The sequence below is a fragment of the Sarcophilus harrisii genome, chromosome 5, assembly GCF_902635505.1.
Source record: "Sarcophilus harrisii chromosome 5, mSarHar1.11, whole genome shotgun sequence".
NCBI classification, from domain to species: domain Eukaryota; kingdom Metazoa; phylum Chordata; class Mammalia; order Dasyuromorphia; family Dasyuridae; genus Sarcophilus; species Sarcophilus harrisii.
In genome coordinates this window covers 192,975,284-192,995,911 of record NC_045430.1, presented here as the reverse complement: position 1 = coordinate 192,995,911, position 20,628 = coordinate 192,975,284, and the positions used below count along the sequence as shown (strand labels likewise).

The 20,628-nt window shown below is 26.7% G+C and overlaps 1 pseudogene; it reads right to left on the bottom strand.

The window, feature by feature from the left end:
• Positions 1–16,991: 16,991 nt before the first annotated feature.
• LOC100924848 lies at positions 16,992–18,611 on the bottom strand (annotated as a pseudogene).
• Between the last annotated feature and the right edge of the window lie 2,017 nt (positions 18,612–20,628).

The following is a 20,628-nucleotide window of genomic DNA, read 5'->3' as shown; positions in this document are numbered from 1 at the left end:
CCCAAAAAGAATACATGGACCAGAGCAAGGAGGAAGCTGAATGCCCAGGAAAGATTTATCGATAACCCACAATTAACCATGATGACAGATATCTGAGGGGGCAGATTTACATAACGATCAAGGGACATCACCACCAAGATAAGACATCCACGGGCAAAAGCCAACAACAAAAAATTGATAATGGGGAGCGGAGACCTTCTGTCCCCACTCTTCAGTAGGTCTACAACTTTTGGGTACATTGTTTGAGTATAGGAATGTCAACAACGCCGATGAGGAGGAAGGATTGGGAATATGGGATGGGAGTCCAACGGAGTCCTTGGAGATGCCATTCCCAGAAGAGGAACAGACAAAAACAAGGAGAAAGAGCCAAAGAGGAAAATCTGTATTTTGGCCTGACGGGAAATCCCAGAAGGTTAAATTATGACGGTGTTTGATTTTTTCCCATCCTCCTGTAAAAGGAAATCATAAACTGAGAAAATTTTAAAACTTAGTTGTTTATAAGCAACCAAAGGTTTAGTCTCTATTCCTTATATTTTCTATATCTTGAAATAATCAATAAAGAGATATCAAAAGGTTTTTTTGAATCCAAAATAAAAAAAGAAAATGTAAATGAACCAGCCTCAGAAGGGTAAGAGGATAATTATTACTGATCAAAGAAAATAATATGGTAGGGAACCGGGTTCTGGGTTCTGGTGCCAGGATTATTCCATGTTCTGGCTCTGAACCTCATTACCTGTGTGACCTTGTCAAGCATCTTTACCTCTTTGGGCCTTTCCTTACTCACATGTAAATTGTTGAAATGAAGTTCAATAAACATTTATTAAGTTCTCACTATAAGCCCGCTACTACGCTAAATGCTGGAAACATAAAAAGAAATAAGAGACTTGGCCCTAAGGAGTTCACAATCTAATGATAGCAACCACATACAAACAAATATATACAAACAGGATATATAAGGAAAATATAAGAATCCAGAAAAAGAAATTAAGATGGATTTAAATTTTAAAGAAAAATGGAATTTTAGTTGGGATTTAAAGGAATCAGGGACCAGCAGTTAAGTTAAAAGGAAGCATGTCCTTAAAGGGAGATGGCCAGAGAGAATATTCAGAGTCCAGAGATTGAATCCATCCTGGATGTCCAAAACAACGGGATATTGTGTAAGAAAACAGTGTTAGGGACCAAGTAAAAAATGGCCTATGGCCAACAGTGGTAGTGGCTTTGTGATTAAATAGAGAACAATTTGGGCCAGGGAGAATTTCGAGACAGGTAATTGCAATAATCAGGGTAAGGTATAAGACTACACCAGAGTGGTGGCAATGTCAGAGAAGAGAAGGGAGAATCTGCTTGGATCCATATCCATAAAAGTGAGGAATCCAGGATGACTGCTGAGCTATGAGCCTATGATATTGGGCAATAGCCCTTCACAGTGATAGGGAAGGTATGAGGGTTTGGGAGAAAAGATGATGGATATGTTGTACATAATGAGTTTGATTATAACAGGTCTAATGGATCTCTAGAGAGTCAGAAAAACATATTTCTTTAAATATCAGATATATGTCCCATTTTCCCCATATGAGGTAAGTTTAAAAAAAGGACTAGATCAAGCATCTCATAGTGACACAAGCACTCTCAAATAAATATTCTTTTTTCATCAAATAAATATTCCTTAAGATAAATTCAATTAGCAGAAGAAAATAGTGATCCAAGATAATAGGTTTCAGAACAAAGTAAAGCAATTTTTGGTATTTTGGTAGGTTTATTTATTCCATAATTCTTTCAATAGTAGAAGCAGAAAAATGGATAGTAATTGAGCCAAAACCAAAAGAAACCAAAATTATTCCTTTCAAATTTTTAAAGACTTCAATCAGTCTGATCCAAAATCATAATTAGAGTTTTGTGTTCCAGGGGCCTTAGTCAATTAGTACTCATTCAAGAGTGCATCAGGAACTTTGTTAGGCTCTGGGAATACAAGTACAAAAAGGTGATATAGTCAAGGAGCCGTTCTCAAGGAATTTATTTTTCAAAACAATAACAAATATAAAATAAATGTACATGAAAATTAATATAAAATACATGCAAAATGTGCAAAGAGAAAAAGAAAGAATATGTCTATTTGAGGAGGGAAGAAAAGAACCGGGTTTAAGAGGAAGGGTTTTGCTAGGTGAATGACTATTTGGATCCAAAAAGGGATTGAAATCAATGTAACACCAGTCCTGTTCCTTTGCAAAAGCTATAAGGCAAAGACCCAAACTTAGAGGAAAATTTTGGTTGGATGAATCTAGTCAAAAGAAAGAAATGATAAAAATAAATTAAACAAAATAATGGAGAATTTAGATAGAAGTTTGATTCCACTCTTCTTTCAATTACCAAATTTTCTTACTTTTTCCTTTTTTTTCAAAATAGGAAAATTTTTAAAAGAAAAATCCTAAAATTTAAAAAAAAAAATTACAAACCTTTTATTTTTTGTTCCCCAAAAAAATTTAATTAAAAAGAAAAGAAAAGGATAAACCAAAAGAATTAATTGAAATAATTTAAAACCAAAAAATCAAATTATAAAAAAAGAGGAAATAAATTTAAAGAAAAAAGGAAACTAAAAGGAGGAAAGACTAAAATAACCCTTAAATAAAACAAAACTGTTTTTAAAAAAAAAAAAATTGAAAAGAATTATTATTGAAAAATTAGAAAGTAAAAATACATCAAAAAAAAAAAAGGGAAATTGAAAAAGGGAAAATTTTTTTTTAAAAATTTTTTAAAAAAAAATTTAAAAAAAAAAAAAAAATTTTTCCCCCAAAAAAAAAAAAAAAAAAAAAAAAAAAAAATTTCCAAAAATTAAAAAAAAAAAAAAAAAAGGGGAAAAAAAAAAAAAAAAAAAAAAAAATTTTTTAAAATTTTAAAAAAAATTTAACCAAAAAAAATTTAAAAAAAAAAAAAAGGGGGTTTAAAAAAATTTTTTTTAAAATTAAACCAAAAATAAAAAAAGAGAAAAAAATTTTTTTTAAAAAAAAACCAAAAAAAAAAATTAAAAAATTTTTTTTCAAAAATTTAAAAATTTTAAAAAAAAAAAAAACCCCCCAAAATTAAATTTTAAAAAAAAAAAAAAAAAAAAAATTTTTAACCAAGGAATTTTTTTTTAAAAAAAAATTTTAAAATTTTATAATTAAAAAAAGGTTTAAAAAAAAAGGGGAAAAAAAAAAAAATAAATTTTTTTTTTAAAAAAAAAAAAAAAATTAAAAAAAAAAAAAACCCGGGTTTTTAAAAAAAAAAAAATTAAAAAAAAAATTTTTTATTGGGAAAATTGGGTTTTTTAAAAAAAAAAAATTAATTTTTAAAAAAAAAAAAACCAAAAAAAAAAAAAAAAAAACAAAAAAAAAAAAAAAAAATTTAAAAAAAAAAATAAGGAAAAAACCGGCCTTTAAAAATTTTTTAAAAAAAAACAAAAAACAAATTGGGAAAAAATTTTTTTAAAAATATTAAAAAAAAAATTACCAAAAACCCCAAAAATTTAATAAATAAAAGGCCCTTAAAAAAAAAAAAATTTTTTAAAAAAAAAAAAATTTTAAAAAAGGAAAAAAAATTTCAAAATTAATTTCCTTTTTAAAAAATTTTAAAAAACCCCAAAAAAAAAAAAAAAAAAAAATAAAAAACCAAAAATAAAAAAATAATTAAAAAAAAATTTAAAGAAAAAAATTTTAAAAAAATTTTTGGGAAAAAAAATTTTTTTAAAAAAAAAAAAAATTTTTTTTTAAAAAAAAAAAGGAATTAAAAAATTTAAAATTTAAGGAAAAAAAAAAAAGGGGGGAAAAAAAAACAAAAAAAAAAATTGGGGAAAAAGGTCAAAAAATTTTTTTAAAATTATAAAAATTTTGGGGAAAAAAATTTTTAAAAAATTTTTTTGGGAAAAAGAAAAAATTTTCCCCAAAAAAAAAATTTTTCAAAAAAAAAAAAAAAAAAGGGTTTGGAAAAAAAAACCCAAACCAAAAAAATTGGGTTAAATTTGGGCCGGGATAAATTTTTTAAAAATTTCCAGGAAAAATTTTTTTTTTTTAAAAAGGAATTTTTTTCCCCAAAAAAAATAAATTTAAATTTTGGAAAAAAAAAAAGGGAATTAAAAATTTAAAAAATTTTTAAAAAAAAAGGAAAAAAAAAAAATTAAAGGGACCCAAAAAATTTAAAAAAAAATTTTAAAATTCCCCAAAAAAAATTTAAAAAATTTTTTAAAATTTAAAAAATTAATTTTTTAAAAAAATTTTTTTTTAAAAAAATTTAAAAATTTTAAAAAATTTAAAAAAAAAAAAATTTTTTTTTTTTCCCCCAAAAAAAAAAAAAAAAAAAAAGAAAAAGGGAAAAAATTTTTAAAAAAAAAAAAAATTTTTTTAAAAAATTTCCCCCTTTTTTTTAAAAATTTTTTTTTAAAAAAAAATTTTTTTTTTTTAAAATTTTTTTTTTTTAAAATTTTAAAAAGGAAAAAAAAAAAGGGGGAAATTTTTTTAAAAGAAAAATAAAAAAAAAAAAAAATTTAAAAAATTTTTTTTAAAAAACCCCCCAAATTTCCCCTTTTAAAAAAGGGAAATTTTTTTTAAATAAATTAAAGGAAAAAAAAAGAAGGGGAAAATTGGGGTTTTTTTTAAAAAAAAAAAAAAATTTTTTTTTCCTTTTTGGGTTGATTTTTAAAAAAACCCCAAAAAAAAAAAATTTTTTTTTTTTTAAAAAAAAATTTTTTTTTTTTTTTAAAAAGGAGGGTTTTTTTTAAAAAAAAATTCAAGAAAGGGGTTTTTTTTCCCTTTGTTTTTTTTTTTTTTCAAAAAAAAAATTGGGGGGCCAATTTTTTTTTTTTTAAAAGAAAAAAAGGAAAAAAAAAAAAATTTTTGGGGGGGGGAAAAAAAGGAAAAACCCCTTTTTAAAAAGGGGGGGAAAAAATTCCCAAAAAAAATTTGCCAAAAAAAAGGGGGTTTTTTTAAATTTTTTTTCCTTTTTTTTTTTGGGGGTTTTTTTTAAAAAAAAAGGGTTTTTTTTTTTTTTTAAAAAAAAAAAAAAATTTTTTAAAAAAAAATTTTAAAAAAATTTAAAAAATTTTTTTTTTTTTTTTTTTAAAAAATTCCCTTAAATTTAAATTTTTTTAAAAAAAAAAAATTTTTTTTAAATTTTTTTAAAAAAATTTAAAAAATTAAAATTTAAAAATTTTTTTTAAAAAAAAAAAAAAAAAAAATTTTTTTTTTTTTTTTAAAATAAAAAAAAAAAAAAATTTTTTAAAAAAAAAAAATTTTAATTTAAAACCAAAAAAAAAAAATTTAAAAAAAAAAAATTTTTTCCCTTTTAATTTTCCAAAAAAAGGGAAAAAAAAAGAAAAGGGTTAAATTTATTTAATTAGGAAAATAAAAAAATTTTCCCATTAAAAATTTTAAAAATTTTTTTTTTCCCCCAAAACCAAAAACCTTTAAAATTTAAAATTTTGGGTTTAAAAAAAAATTTTTTAAAAATTTCTTTAAATCTTTTTTTTAAATTTAAAATTTGAAATAAAATTTAAAATTTTTAAAAAAATTTTTTCAAAGGTAAAAATTTTTTGGAAAAAAAAAAAAAATTTTTTCCCATTTTTAAAAAAATTTTCAAAACCCTTTTTTTTTAAAAAAAAAGGGGAATTAAATTTTTGGAAATTTAAAAAAATTTTTTTTGGTTTAAAAAAATTAATTTAAAAAAAACCAAAGGGAAATTTCTTTTTTAAAAAAAAAAAAAATTTTTAAATTTGGAAAACCAAAAAAGGGGAAAAAAAAATTGTTTTTAATTTTTTTGGGGAATTTTAAATTTCGGGTTTTTTTAAAACAATTATTTTTTTTTAATTTTTTAAAAATTTTAATTTTTTTTTTTTTAAAAATTTTAAAAAAAAAAAAAATAAATTTTTTAAAAAAAAAAAAAAAAAATTTGGGAAAAAAAAAAACTTAAAAAATTTTTTTTTTAAACCAAAAAAACCAATTTTTAAAAACCCGGGGAAAAATTTTTTTTTAAAAGGAAAATTTTAAAATTTTAAAAAAAAAAAAAAAAAAAAAAAAATTCCCCTTTTTTTTTTTTTTAAAAAAAAAATTTTCCCTTTTCCCCAAAAAATTTTTTCCTTTTTTTAAAAACAGGGAAAAGGGTTTTAAAGGCCACCAAAAAAAAAAAATTTTTGGGGGAAAAAAATTATTTTAAAAAAAATTTTTTTCCTTTTGGGGTTTAATTTTTTTTTTTTTTCCCATAACCCGCCCAAAAATTTTTCCTCCCTTTCCTTTTTTCCCACCCCCAAAAAAACCCAAAATTCAAAAAAAAAATTTAGGGAAAAAAATTTTTTCCGGAAACTTTTTTTTTAAACCCCTTTTTCCCTTTTAAAACTTTAAAAACCTGGGAAAAAATTAAGGGGTTTTTTTTTTTTTTGGGGTTTAAAAACCCCCTTTTTAAATTAAAGGTTTAAAAAAAACCAAAATTTTTTAAAAATTCCCCCTTTTTTTTTAAAACCCGGGTTTACAAATTTTAAAAAAAAAAATTTTTTAAATTTTGGAAAAAGGTTTTTCCCAAGTTATTTTAAAAACCAACTTTCCCCAAAAATTTTTTGTTTGGGGGGGAAAAAATTTCCTTTTAAAAACCAAAAAATTTAAAAATTTAATCGGGAAATTAAAATTTTAAAAAAAATTTTTTAAAAAAAATTTTAAAAGGGTTTTTTTTTTCCCTTTTTAAAGGAAAAATTTTTTTTAATTTTAAAATTTTTTAAAACTTAAGGGGGAAAAAAAAATTTTTTTTAAAATTTTAAAAAAAAATTTTAAAAAAGGGGAAAAAAATTTAAAGGATTTTTATTTTTTAAATTTTAACTTTTAAAAAAAAATTTTTTTTTTTTTTTAAAAAAGGGGAAAAAAATTTGGGAAAATTTTTTTTTTTTAAAAAAAAAATTTGGGCCCCAAAAAAAAAAAAAACCCTTTTTAAAATTTAATTTTTAATTTTTTTTTTTTTGGGTTTTAAATTTTTTCCCCTTTTTTTTTTTAAAAAAAAACCCCAAAAAAAATTTTAAAAATTTTAAAAATTTCCCGGAAAACCGTTTTAATTTTTTTGGCCCTTTTTTTTCCCCCTTTTGGGGAAAAAATTTAAAATTGTTTTTTTTTGGGGCCCTTTTTTCTTTTAAAAAAACACTGGCCCCTTTTTTATTTAAAAATTAAGGAAATTTTTTTTAAAAAAATTTAAATTTTTTATAATTTAATTTTTTTTTTTCCCCGGTTAAAAAAAAAAAAAGGAAAAGGGGTTTTAAAAAAAATTTTTTTAAAAAATTTTTAATTTTTTAAATTTTTTTTTAAAAGGGGTTTTAAAAGGTTTTAAATTTGTTAAAATTTAAAAAAATTTTTTTAAAATTTTAAATTTTTTTAAAAATTTTTAAATTTTTTTGGGTTTTTAAAAAAAAATTTTTTGGGGGGAAATTTTTTTTTTTTTTTAAAAAAAAATTTTTAAAATTTTTTTGGGGGGTTTTTTTTATTGGGTTTTTTTTCCCCAAAAAAATTTAAAAATTTTAAAAATTTAAAAAAAAATTTCAAATTAAAAGGGGAACCCCAAAAACTTTAAAATTTTAAATTTTTTTTTTTTTTTTTTTTTTTTTTTTTTTTTAAAAATTTACCCCTTTTTTAAAAAAATTTTTTAAAAATTTTTAAAAAAAAAAAAGGGAAAAGGGGTTTTTTTAGGGGGTTTTTTGGGTTTTTTTTTTTTTAAAATTTTAAAAGGGTTTTTTAATTTTTTTTAAAAAAAAATTTTTTTTTTTTTTAAAAATTTTTAAATTTCCAAAAAAAAAAAAAATTTTTTTTTCCAAATTTTTTTCTTTTTTTTGGGGGTTTTTTTTTTTTTTTGGGGAATTTTTAAATTAAAAACCGAAAAAATTTTTTTTTAAAAAAAAAAAGGAAATTCCCCCAAAAAAAAAAGGGGGAAAAAATTTTCCCTTTTTTTAAAATTAAAAAATTTTTAAAAAGGGTTTTAAATTTTAAAAAAAAAAAAAAATTTTTTCTTTTTTTAAAATTTTTTTTTTCCCCCCTTTTTAAAAACCCTTTTTTTTTTAAAATTTTTAAAAAAAATTAATTTTTTTTTTTTTTTAAATTTTTTTTTTTTTTTAAAAAAAAAGGGGGTTTTTTTTTATTTTTTTTTTTTAAAAAATTTTTTTAAAAAAAAAATTTTTTGAAATTTTTTTTTTTAAAAATTTTTTTTTAAGGGTTTTTTAAAAAATTTTAAAAAAAAAAATTTTTTTTTTTTTTTTTAAATGGGTTTTAAATTTTTCCTTTAAAATTTTTTTTAAAAATTTTTTTAAAAAACTTTAAAAAGGAAATTTTTTTTTTAAAAAAAAATTTTTTCCCTTTTTTTTCCCCAAAAAATTTTTTTAAAATTTTTTTTTTCCCTTTAATTTTTTGGGGGGGAAAATTTTTTTTTTTTTTTTTAAAAATTAAATTTTTTTCCTTTTAAACCTTTTAAAAAAAGGAATGGAAAAAAAAAAAGGGGGTTTTTAATTTTTTGTTTTTTTAAATAAATTTAAAATTTTTGGCCAATTTTAAATTGGTTTTTTTTTTTTTTGGAAATTTTTTTTCTTTTTTTTTTTTTTTTTTTTTTTTTTTTTTTTATTTAATAAAAAAAAAAAAAAATTTTTTTCCTTTAAATTTTTTTTTTTTTTAAATTTTTTTTTTTGGTTTTTTTTAAACCCCTTTTTTTTTTTTTTTTTTTTAAAAAATTTTTAACCTTTTAAAAATTTTTAAAGAAAATTTTAAAATTTTTTTTTAAAATTTTTAATTGAAAACCTTTTTAAAAAAACCCCAAAAAAAAAATTTTTTTTTTTTTTTAAAAAAATTTTTTTTAAAAAAAAATTTTTTTTAAAAAAATTTTAAAATTAGGGTTTTGATACTGGTAATTTGGTTTTCTTCTTTCCTTTTTCTAATCAAATCAACTAAATGTTTATGTATTTTATTGTGTGTGTGTGTGTTTTTTTTAAAACTAATTCTTAAGTTTTTCTAATTCTATAGATTTCTTTCAATTTTATTAATCTCTCTTTTGATTTATGTAATTTCTAATTTGATATTTAACTGAGGGTTTTTGATTTTTTTTAAAGCTTTTTTAGTTGTATGCCCAATTCATCAATCTTTTTTGTTCTCTATTTTATTCATGTAAGCATTTAGAGATATAAAATTTCCCCTAAGAATTGTTTCCATCTGAACCTCCCTCTATTAGAAACAAATAAATCTAATTACAAAATAAACAAGAAAGAAGTTAAGGATAGAATTTTAGATAAGTTAGGTATGATAGACCTTTGGAGAATTTTGAATAGGAATAAAAAGGAATACATCTTTTTCTTGGTGGTACATGATACGTACTCACAAACTGACCATGTACTAGGGAATAAAAAGCTCTCTTTTTTTTTTTTTTTTTCTTTTTTTTTCTCATTTGAAAAAGTTGATCTCTGCTCTTAGGACACAGGACAAGTTGTCCCAAGCTTTTTTGCAGGGGAACAGGGATCTCTCACTGACTAAGCTGGGTTGGGTTGAGGCTGGGGCTGAGGGTGTTGCAGGTTTTCCTACTACACTGGCTGGACCTGGCTAAGTACTGCCTATTATACTGAGGTTCAGAGGCTCACGATTTGCCTTTTATAATTCCACTATAGGTCCCACAATTGGTCTGCTAATCCACTGGCCTTCTGAATCAGGACAGAATAACCAATGTTGATATATTTTGGCTAAAAGCCTTCTGCTAGATTTGACAGGCCTCTCTACATTGTACCTTCACTGAGCCATGTTCTTTTCTGCCCAATGAGACAAACCTTTCCTGAAGTCTTTCATTTTAGTTCTTCCTTCTTTTTATCCACCCAAACACATGAGGCAATAGTTCTTGGCCACATCTTTGCCTCCATTGCCCAAAATAATACAAATTTGCACTCTATACTTCAATCATTTATCTAAGACACATCAATGCTTTTTGCTGACATTGAACTCTATGCAGTCACACACTAATAACTTTCTATGACTCATCTTCTAAAAATAGTTCCATATCATCATTCTAATAAAACATTTTAAAATCTCAGAATTACATGGAATACCATATTACTATTATCTTTTGGCAAAAATATTCGGAGATGCCCAGGTGTCACTTCCTACCCAAAAGAATCTAATTGTGCTTATTTTATTCATGAGGAACCTGAGACTCAGAGGCAATGTGCTTACCCCAAGATCATCCAGCTAGGAGATGTCAGAGCAGGAATTGGAAGGAAGGTTTTTCTGTCTCCAAGTCCATGGTTCTAGTACTCCCTCCCCAATACTATATTTCTTATGAGCCCTGGCAAGTTGTCATCTAGACAATTTTTGAAGAATTTCAATGATGGCATTCCATTTCAATATCAAAATTTATATTTTTTTCTATTAAAAGTGACAGTCCATTTCCTAAAACTATACTTATTTAAAAGAATGGAGTTTCTACCCAGGACTTTCCCATTCAGTTTTTTGGCTGTGATATTATAATCTTGGCTGACATTCAAACTATAGCAAACAAATCCCCAGATCTTTTTTTTTCACATAAACTCTAACTAGTAACTTCTTATTCCTTAAAGGATCAAACAGAAATTTCTTCATTTGACATTTAGAGTCTTTCACAATTTTATTTCCAAGCTACCTTTCAGGCTTTATTATAGATTACTCTTCCTTTACATTTTCTCTGGTCCAGGCAAATTGACTTTCTTGTTATTCCCCCCTTACAACATAATCCAGCTATTATTTCCATATATTTGCACTCATTTCCCATAATTCATAGATCATGATATCATAATTTTAGAACTAGAAAGTAACTTAGAAGCTCTTGAGTCCAAGAGCACTATACCAAATGCTCTATTTAAATAGAGTTGTAGTATGAATTTCCATAATGTCTTTCAGAGACAATAGAGATCAGGGTCTCTTAACCTAATGTCTATGGTCCTTCAATAGATTTGAGGGGTTGCATAAATTGTGATACAAAAATGAATCTTTATTTCAATGTAATTAATTTCCTTTGTAATCTTATGCATTTTGTCTCATTTATTTAAAATATTTTAATAAGGAGTTCATAGGATTTACTAGAATCCTAAAGGGTACCATGACACAAAAAAGATCAAGAACTCTTTCTAGTATTAATGTTCTATCTTTAAGAGGAAATATAACCTTAAAAAACTTTAAGTTTAATTGCTATCCTAGAGTCTTCATTAATTGTAATAGATAGAGAAAGACAAAGAGTAAAAACCTGTTTGCTGAGAGAATTGTTTTAACTTTTATCTTGTGAAGAAATATGAAGAAAATCTTCAAGGAGACTCTTTAACAATATTTATAAGTAATGGTGTGTTTCAAGAAGTTAGGAGAGATCAGACACAGCTATGGAGTACAATGCATTGAGCACTGATACTGGAGTTAGGAGGACCTAAATTTAAATCAAACCTTAGATATTTTCTAGCTGTGTGACCCTAAGTAAGTCACTTAATTTGAATGTCTTTAAACAAAAGCATTTAGTTGAGTTCTGCAGTTGTAGTTATGATTAAAGTTGACTCTGGTTGGGATCTTCTCTGAGATGAAAAAGTAATAGCTATATATATATATATATATATATATATATTTGGGGGGTATTATTAACATATCATGTTATATGTTCTCTATCCTTGATTTTTAATATCCTAGGATATTAGAGGTAAGGAATAGAATAGAGGTTGATAAAGGGAGATCTGCAAAAATTCACAGGAAAAGTCATTCTTCCAGTTTATTAATAAATGATGGCAACTTTGGATAAAAGCCTAGAGTTAATTGATTAAATAGTGATACATATTGTAACATTAAACATTTATGAAGAAGCATAAAAATATTTACTTTGTCTTAGAAAAGAAAATGACCTAGAAATTTGTATAATAGAGGGATGGTCAACCCATGTAAGCTATATTTGTGTGTGTATCAATTTAAAACCCTTGATATCAAGGTACCCTATTGTTCTGTTTATATTGTACAGAAACTTTGAATAGATGAGATCAAAATCACTTGAGCATGACTTAGAGTTATAGAAACATAGATGATATTAGAATTAGAATTGATCTGGAGGTAGAACCTTAAAAAACAGAACAGACTAGATAGTAAAATAGGAACAAAAATGAGAAGAATGCCTTGAAAAGTTGGATCAGCCAAATGGAGAAATGATATACAAAAATTCATGGAGGAGAACTCTTTAGAAAGCATAATTGGCCAAATGTAAAGAGACAAAAATTCACTGAAGAAAAAAACTTCTTAAAAAGTACAAGTGACTAAATGGAAAAGTGCTACAAAAGTTTATTGGAGAAATCAATTCTTTAAAAATTACAATTGAGCAAGATGAAGCTAATGGTTTTATGAGACATCAAGAAAAAAATAAAACAAAAAGCAAAAGAATGAAAAAAGAAGACAATTTGAAATATCTCATTGGAAAAACAACTGACCTGGAAAATAGATCCAGAAAAAATGAAAGTAATGATCAACAAAAGAGCCAAGACATCATTTTAAAAAAGAAATTATCAAAGAATACTGCCCCTGATAGTTTGAAAACCTAAAGTAAAATAGAAAATGTTTTCTCACATTTATTTTTATTTTTAAAATTTTATTCTTAATTTATGGAGTAAGATATGAATTTCTATTGCATAATACAATAAAAATTGTACACGAATCTGCAAATCTACCATATTATTAATTTTAAAAATACAACAAATTATCATGTAAAAAATTTTAAAAATTCTTCATTCTCTCCCACCATAGAGTTGGTTACAATTATACACATATATGTGTCAAATTCATCCACTTAATATACCTTCACACACCCTGAAAGAGATTTCAAAATGAAAACTGCGAATGTTATAACTTCATTCCAAATATTGCAAGCAATCAAAAAGACACAATTCAAATGTCATGGAGGCACAGTCAGAATAACACAAGATTTAGCACATCTACTTTAAATAATCAGAAGTCTTCGAATATGATATTTCATAGAGCAAAGATTTAAGACTACAACCATGAGTCATCTACTCAGCAAAATTTAATATTATCTTTAAAGGGAAAAATAGACATAGAAGATTTTCAAGCATTGCTGATAAAGGGAGTGGAACTAAATAGATATTTAACTTTCAAATACAAGATTCAAGAGAAGGATAAAAAGGGAAACAGAAAAAGAAAATCACAAGGGATTTAATAAGGATAAACTACTTACATTCATATGTAGGAAAATGATACTTGTAACTCATGAGAACTTTCTCATTACTAGAGTCAATTTTATTGATGTTTATTATTAATGTAGAAATAACATTTTCCTATTATACAAACACATTTTCTTATACACAACTCATTTGAAACCCACTATGGGGAGGTATCTTCTCCTTGACATTTCTGTTTTCAGTATTCCTAAACCCTGTTCCCATTTGCAATCCCATAGATGACACTTCAAAAATACCCTGATTTCCTCAAAGAACTTGCAGTTTTCCTTGCTCCTTTTGTGGTTTTATATATCATAAGGAGATTCTTGTTCATATTATTGAGATGTTTGAGGATATAGCCAACAAGACTTCTATTGTTCCTTGAGCTTGGATTCTCAAAAATATAAGAGAAATTCTCATATAGACATTCATTCTTAGAATGCATACTGAGTTTTTTTTTCAGATTTTCCTAAGTTTCTAGTTCATATTTCTAAATTTTACATGTAATCATTTTCAATTTCTTCAATTTTATTGTGTCATCCTTGAATAGTCTTAGTTTCTTGATTATTAATTTTGGTAAGTGATTTCCATACTTTAATTTTTTAATTTTTAAAAAATTATGGACATTAATTTTAATTTAATGTTAATGTAACATAGGTAGGCATGTAAAATCTTTACTTTTTTACTCACTGGGTTTATGTGAATTGTATTTTCATTTGCTTATTTTTTAGTGCCAGGATATTTTAGTTAATGATCTCCTGGAATATTGTCCTCAAATTTTATCTCTTTCTGGAATGTCAATAATCTTAAAATTGATGCAACATTCTATATCCCATAGCTGTGTTACATTAAGCTTCATGATTTCTAGTTTGAATAATTGTATAGTATTTTTAGACCTAAACCTCCAATTTGCTTTTAGTTGTGTTCAATTTTATTATTTTAAGTTTTAGTAGATATCTTGTTAATTGTGTCTGTTATGCTTTCCATAATATTATTTTTGTTATTTTCTTCATTATTTCCTTACAATCTTTGTTGTTGTTGTTGTTGTTATTGTTGTTATTAGTCAAGCATGATTCTTTGAGACTCCATTTGGGATTTTCTTGGCAAAGATACTAGAATGGTCTGCCATGTCCTTCTTCAGCTTATTTTACAGATGAGGAAATTCATGTAAATAGTGTTTAAGTGATTTACCCATAGTCAATAGCCAGTAAGTACTTGAGGTAAGATTTGAATTCAGGTCTCATTGACTCCAGGCCCAGGGTTTTATCCTCTGTGCAATGTTTTATTTCTAGAGTTCCCCTTGACATTTAAAATAAATCTTTCTTCAAATTCTTTTAAAACTTTGACCTGTCTTAAGATGTTCCTAACAATATTAATTTTTGCTTCATGTTTTAAAATCTGCAGTTATTCATTTGGAGATGTCTATCAAGGTAGTTTACATTATTTCTTTTCCTACCAATCTTAATTCAACAATTTGGTTCATTCATTTGCTCCTTCAATCATCACTATACCTTTCCTAAAAGTTCCCTTTTACTTTTTAATCTTCCAGTATAAAGCAAATACTTTTTCTTAATGAAAGTGGAAAAAGACCATTTTCCATGCCCTTTGAATTGTTTTAGCCACATCAATCTCAACACTTCTATTGTCACCCTGACCTATATTTTATTCTGCGAATATAATATATTTAGTTTTTAAGAGTATCAACAAATGTTTATAAAATACCAATTATGTGAAAAGTACATTATATGTTAAGATAAAGATTTTTTAAACAACATAATGTCATTGTCTTTAAGAAGCTATTCCCTTTCACTCTTAAATTTGACTTTTTCTGAAAATCTTTCTTCTTTACAACTATGTTGCTCATTTTGGGCTTCCAATGATATAATATATGATTGCTCATGATAATCTGTTAAAAACTATAGCCAAAGAAACTCTAATTTATCATTGACAGATAGATCCAGAAAGTTTTTATTCTTCTTATATATATATATATATATATATATATCAGATTCCATATATTTACATTTTATCAAATCCTTCTTATTGGCCTAAGGGTCCCCATTGATTCTAAGGAATGGGGAACTACTATTAAGCAATATAGTGACAAATTCATAGATGTAGATCAACTCTTATAATTACTAGCTGAATAGACTTTGTGTCAGAATTCTAACTTTTCTGAGTTTCAGCTTTCTCCTCTATAAAACGGGGAAAAAAATTATACTATTCCATTCATAAGATTAGTGTAGGAAAAATATGCACTTTCAAGAACTACATAAAAATGAATTGTTATCATTATCAGTATTATTCTCTGAGTAGGAGCTCACACTAGATTCATTCCTTCATCTGACATTTATTTAAATAATCTCTTGTGCATTTACAGTATAGATTATAGTATTAGTATAGTATTAGTTAATGGAAGTTATCAAAATGACTGATACCCTTTTTGATTATAATCTAGTGAGCAATTTAAGCAACTGATGAATATTTATTATATACTTTCTATGTGACAGATATTGTGCAAAGTGATGGGAATATATATATATATATATATATATATATATATATATATATAAAAGTTATATTACCTTTTTGGGGGGAGTCATATCTTGCTAAAACAGAAACATAAATAATTAATATGCAGTAGAATATAAATTGCATTAAAAGTTGTAAAACAAAAGCTATGACATTAAACAACAGATATTTTATCCAACCTCCAAGGACTTCTTTATCAATAAAATAATTCATTCAATAATTCATCTAAGATTCACACAATGGAAGTATTTTCTAGGTTAGAAAGTTGGATGAAGTAACTTCTAATACCACTTTGAATTCTCAGATCCAACCTTAGTAGGGAAGATATACTTTACAAAAAATAAGATGGGAGTGGAAGAATATTCCTTCTAAAGGAGACTCAAGGAAGAGCCACCTATATGATATCAGAAGGTATGAGAAATACTGTGATGACTGTGTATTTTAAAATCAGCCAGAGTCAGGAATTCAGGTTAAGGGAAAATCTTCAATCTTTTTTCTTTGTGGGGGTGAAGGGGGATCATGATAGCAATGTGAGCAGCTGCTACAGGAACAGCCAGCAGTCTCTCTTCGCCTCTCTCTCCATCTTTCTGCCTCCACCCACCAAAATCATCATTTCCTATACAACACATCAGGACTTGCACAGAGAGTGGGCGGGGGCCATTCTTTCTCCAAGCATATATATTAATAGAGTATGGTCCAATTACTATTTAGCCTCATGTGCTTGGGACCTCAGTGCATTAACTCGAGCTTCAGCCCATTACAAAATGCCTTTCATTTAGGGGACTTAGCAAGATAGGTCATTGTGTAATTAATAGTCATGAGACTAATAGTCTATGAAGGTCCACCAGGTATGGATAATAAAGCAGATGTAGGCTTCTACTAAAATCCTTTGGTATTAAAAAAAGAAAAATTAAAAAAAAGAAATCCAATGGTAGGATCAAGATGAATGGATGAGGTCAAGATCAATCGATCTGTGACTCCTATTATCCAATTTGTATATTATCCAATTTGGGATATACATACATTGATATATACACACATGTACCTATGTATGTGTATATATATATACATACATAAATATATAGATATATACATACACATATATTTCTATATACTCATACCTCTAAAAGCAAATATTTATTACTGAGCATGGTACATAAGCCCAATATAAATGTTACATTGTGATTATCTCTTTAAGTATACATACACATACACACACACACACACACACACACACACACACACACATACACACACAGAGGGTTTGAAGATAAATCACAAATAACAAAACACTATCAAAATTAATCTCTAGAATTATTTAGTCACAGATAGAGAGAAAGCAGACAACTTTGATTTATACTCAGGTAGATAAAAACACCAAGAATACTAATGAATTGTAATTGGTCATGAGCAAATCACATGTTTTGGGATTGTTTTTCTTCCCCAACACTCTTCTCAGAGCACCCTTCACCTCTACATTCCTCAGGCTATAGATCAGGGGATTCATCATAGGGTTAATGAGGCTATAAAACAGGGAGAGGATTTTCTGCTGCTCCTCAGGATGGCTGGTTTTGGGGGTCATATATAGTATGATGGCTCTACCATAGAAGAGCCCAACTACACAGAGGTGGGAGGAGCAGGTAGAGAATGCTTTCTTTCTTCCTTCCCCAGACTGGATCCTCAGGATGGCATAGAGAATGTGAATATAGGAGATCAGGATTAAGCTGAAAGGGCCAACTAGGACAAATACACAGGCTGAAAACATAACAAGCTGGTTAAGCCTAGTATCAGCACAGGCAAGCTTGAACAAAGACATGATCTGACAGAAGAAATGGTTGATTTCCCTGGGTCCACAGAAGGGTAGCTTCAAAAGGAGAATCATATGGACCATGGCAAGGAGAAAACTGAATGTCCAGGAAATTGTGGTCAAAGTGGTACACAATCTCCAGTTCATGATGACAGCATATCTGAGAGGATAGCAGATTGCCACAAAACGATCATAGGACATCACCACCAAGATAAGACATTCCACAGTGGCAAAGGCCAAATACAAATACATTTGTAATATACAGGGTGCAAAGGAGATAGCTCCATCCTTGCTCAATAGAGTCACAAGCATCTTGGGTACATTGTTTGAGGCATAGGACAGTCGACAATGGCCAGATGTGAGAGGAAGAAGTACATGGGAATATGGAGATGGGAGTCCAGACAGATGAGTCCCAGGATAATGTCATTCCCCAGTAGAGTGGTGGCATAAAATAAGGAGAAGAGCACAAAGAGGAAAACCTGTATCTCTGGCCTGACTGGAAATCCCAGAAGGATAAATTCTGTGATCAGTGTTTGATTTTTCCACATCTTCCTGTGAAAAAGATGAATCTTGATTATATACTTAATTAAATTATAATGTTTAAGCACTATTACTTATTTTCTCTAGATTTTAAAACACTCAATTATAGAAATATCAGGGTTATTTTTTAGGATCCAAAATAAAACAGAAAGAAAATGTAATATAAGATGCGATTCAGATAGAAACAGGAGTATAATTGTTGGTAGTCAGTAACAAATGCAGCATGTTCTAGGGGAATCAAATTCTGGCTATGGGGACAGAGGTATGGGTTTATCTCACTTCTGACCTTCATTGTCTCTGTAACTTTGGGCAAGCCTGTTTACTTCACTGGGTCTTTGTTTACTCAAATGTTAAATGATGAAATTCAATTGAATAAATATTAAATATATACCATGGGTAAAGAGCTGTGCCAAATCCTAAGAATATAAAAAGAACCAAATGATAATCGCTGCCCTCAAGGAGCTCACCATCTAATGAGAATAACAACATGCAAATTATTATATACAAAAAATTATAACAGGAAAAATAGTAAATAATTAACAGATGGAATCTGCTGTAATTAATAAGGTTCAAGAAAAGCTTCCTGTAGAAAATGTGATTATTGTTGAGACTTAAAGGAAGCCAGGGAGATCAATAATTGAAGCAGAGAAGGGAGAGCATTCCATGTATGAGGGGTGGCCAGAATGAATGGTTACAATCCAGAGATGGAATGCTTAGTTTTTGTTATAGACAGGGGGCCAGTATGTAGATGGGAGAATAACACTGGGGAATAAGAGTAAGAAGATTGTAAAATTAAGAGAGTAAGCTATAAAGGATTTTGAACATCAAGCAGAACATTTTCTATTTTCTCCTGCAGGCAAAAGATATTCCTATAATTTATAGAGTAATGGGTTATGGTGTAATTTTCAGATCTTCACTTTAGGAAAAAAATTTTAGTGATTGAGTGGAAAAAGAGATTGAACTGGGGAGAGACTTGAGACATTTCAATAATGAAGGTGAGGTGGTAAGGGTCCATGTCAGAGTGGAAGAATAAGGGGCACATTTGAGTGATCTTGAAAAGACCTTGGCAATGGCTTATATTTGAGGATGCAAGATAGTGAGGAATACAGGGTGACTCCTAGACTATAAGCCTGAAAGAGTGGGAGGAGGGTGTTGACCTTTAGATAATAAAAAAGGTAAGAGGGGTAAAGGTTTAGGGAAAAAGATGAGTTCTGTTTTGAACCTACTGAGTTTAAAATGCCTATTGGATATCCAATGAGATAGCAAAACATTTTTTTTAAATATTAGAGATATAAAGATTAAAGACTATTTTTCCCACTAGGGGTAAGTTTCAAAAATATGATCAGATCAAGCATCCCACAGTAGTAAAAGAACTCTCAAATAAATAGTCTTTAATAGACTTTAATAGAAAATTGAATTGGTAGGGGCCATAGTGACCCAGGACACCAAGCCTCTCCATATAGTAAAGTTCTTTTTGTTTTAGTTGTTGTTTTTCATTTGTGTCTTACTATGATCTTTTGGGAAAGATCCTAAAATGGTTTGACATTTATTTCTCCAGTTCATTTTACAGATGAGGAAACTGAGATAAACAAGGCTAAATGAGTTGCCTAGGGACACCAAGTTAATGAGTGTCTGAGGCTAGATTTGAACGCAGGAAGAGAAGTTTTCCTGATTCTAGGTCTGGTACTCTATTTTCTGCACCACCTAGTTATTCGTTTTGATGGACAAGGCAGCTTAACTACATTGTTGCAGCCAGGGAAGAAGGCATAGGACAATTGATAATTTTTTAATCTAATAGTTAAACTAATTATTCAATAGCTTAAAAACTATTTTTGTTGTTAACTAATTCAGATATTTCAATGTTTCTGAAGAAGTATAGGATCCATATTATATATATATATATATATATATATATATATATATGTGTATATATATATATATGTATATATGTGTGTGTATGTGTGTGTACATATATATTCAAAGAATACAAAATACTTAGATATATGTATATACAAGGTAAGAAAGAAAGAAAGATGTTTCCATGAGGAGGAGAGAATCAGAAGGAAAGAAAGAGAGCCATGAAAGGAACTTGGAAGTAGGAGGCCAGTGTGAGTAACTATATCAAGTCTGAAGTAAAGGAACTGAAATCAATTTGGGACCAGTCCTGTCCAGGCAGGAGTTACTGCTGAATTATTGTTCTTTATATGCCTGCTTAATCTTCTCAATGAAATTATAAGTCAAAAGGAGGTTAAAGATGTCTGTTTTTACTATCTCAATATTTATTTTTGTATTTTGTATTTTTTTTTCCTTAAAATCTAAACCCATGACTTCATTGTTGAAAGAACCTTGAGTGTTTAAAATCTCTCTATGGATGTAGTTAAGGAACTTTTCTATAACTTAAGTCTCAACAGTTTTTTGAAAGATTGAGAATTTAAGTGATAATCAGGGTTATACAATATGTGTCAGAAGCATGCTTTCCTGACTCTAAAGACATTTTTCTACTTATAACCCTATATTCCTCCCCCTTTGAACATAGTAGTAAATGTATGGTGAA